This window comes from Lactuca virosa, chromosome 9 (genome assembly GCF_052849685.1).
Source record: "Lactuca virosa cultivar CGN04683 chromosome 9, Lactuca_virosa_CGN04683_v6, whole genome shotgun sequence".
NCBI lineage: Eukaryota > Viridiplantae > Streptophyta > Magnoliopsida > Asterales > Asteraceae > Lactuca > Lactuca virosa.
Window position 1 is genome coordinate 5,240,890 of NC_136434.1, and position 2,451 is coordinate 5,243,340.

The window sequence follows — 2,451 nt, forward strand, 5'->3', positions numbered from 1 at the left end:
AAACGATATAGTAAAGAACCAAATTGTAACAACGTAAATTTCCAAAACAATTTTTCATTTTTAAAACATACTTTTATTCATAAGGTAATATCAAAACATAATGTATCCAATGTTATCATGACAAAACATATCCCAGAATCTCAAGACATAAACGCCAAGAGTGTGTACGGATCATGCCGGCGCCTTCCCGCGATCCTTGCTAGTACCTGAAACACATAACACAACAACTGTAAGCATAAATGCTTAGTGAGTTCCCCAAAATACCACATACGCACATACGCCACTCAAGACTGTAAGACCTTCCGGTCACTGTGTCTCAGAGGACTTCCGTCCCACAACCCTGGTAGACCTTCCGATCCTACCCGTAATGAACTTCCGGTCCATATCATCATGACCTTCCGGTCCACATCATAATGACCTTCCGGTCCTTCTCATTCATAACATACATAACACATACATATCATATAACAGCATACAGCACATACATCTCATAGCATATAAGACCTTCCGGTCACACATAGGTACCATCCTAGGTACAACATAGTGAGAAGACTCACCTCGTACGATGTTGGATAACCTCTCGTGCTCGATAACCCGACCTAGCCTCCTCCTATTAACATAATAACATCTGCAATCGATACTTTCTCTTGTCCTCATATCTAAGGAGTGGGTAAAAGACCATCCTACCCCTCCCAGGTCTCTCTCAAGAACCAGCATGACCAAAACTCTAAGGTCAACTAAAGTCAACTCAAGTCAACGGTCAAACTTTGACCAGACTCATCGAGTACACTCGTGTGACTCGGCGAGTCCAGGTGTCTTCATAATCCTCATAAATCTCCACTCGACTCGTCGAGTTAACCCTTTACTCGACGGTTACCACTGGTCATGAATCGCGGGGCAACCCCGACTCAACTCGTCGAGTGCACTAATGGACTCGGCGAGTTCCTTCCATGGCAACACTCAAATGACCTTCTGAGGTCAGATCTGCTTCTCTAACCTATAGATATGACCTTACCATACCCAAAAATCACGTAAAGGTCCGACCTTTACACTCATGCAACGTCCATAAAGCTTCTTTTGGTAAAATAGCCTCTAAAATGGCAACCTAGGTTCAAATCTCTAATGGAATAGCATAAAGCAAGATAGATAGGACTCTCTGGACCTCTTAAGGTCCAGATCTAAGAAGAACTCCACCTTGGGACCTCACATACTTCGAATCCAAGCTAAAGAAGGCATAAGAAAACCCTAGATTCAAGTAGATCACCAAATACACGAGATTGAGCACAGATTAATACCTCTAGCAGCCTCTTCTGGTCAAATGGTGGTAGATCTGAGCTCCTCAATCTTCCTTGCTTGCCCTCCTTCCTTCTTTCTTGCAAAAATCACACTTAGAATGATGAAAACGGCTTCTTCTCTCACTCACAACGCTCTCAGGTGCTCTGGTGCTCTCAAGGGTGAAGGTGGCCGCAAATGAGGGCCATAAGGTCCCTTAAATAGGGCACAGGCCCGGGGATTTAGGGTTTCCACCCACAGCTCCTACTCGGCGAGTCTACTCTTAGACTCGTCGAGTAGTTCATTAAACTTACGTGGCCACCCCCTCCTACTCGACGAGTTATCGCACCAACTCGTCGAGTAGATCAAAGATTCTCAAAAATAAATAATTAAAAATAATATACCTGAAAATCCGGGTGTTACAATTCTCCCCCACTAGCATCAGACTTCGCCCTCGAAGTCTCGCTCCGCAATAACTCAGGATGCTGCTCCCGCATCTCCGCCTCCGGCTCCCAAGTCAACTCGGACCCTCTCCGATGTTGCCACTGGACCTGAACCAGGGGCACCTCCTTGTTTCGCAGGACCTTGATCTTCCGATCCAGGATCGCGATCAGTCTCTCAACATAATTCAGTCTCGCATCCAACTGAATATCCTCCAGCGGCACCACCGCCGACTCGTTGGCTATACACTTACTCAATTAAGACACGTGGAAGGTATCATGAATCTGGCTCAACTCCGCAGGTAGCTCCAAACGGTACGCTACCCTGCCCACCCTCGCGGTCACCCTGAACGGACCAATGTACCGGGGCCCCAACTTGCCCCTCTTCCTAAATCGGATCACTCCTTTCCAATGAGACACCTTCAGGAGTACGAAGTCTCCCACCTGAAACTCAAGCTCGGATCGTCGCCTATCCGCATAATTCTTCTGGCGACTCTGAGCTGTCAACAACCTCTGCCTGACCTGCTGTATCTGCTCAGTTGTCTGAAGCACTATCTCAGTGCTACCCATCACACGCTGCCCTACCTCTCCCCAGCAAATGGGAGTCCGACATCTCCTCCCGTACAACAACTCGAAGGGAGGCATACCAATACTCGAATGGTGGCTGTTGTTATAGGAAAACTCAGCCAACGGCAAGTACGTGTCCCAACTTCCTCCGAAGTCCAACACACATGCTCGA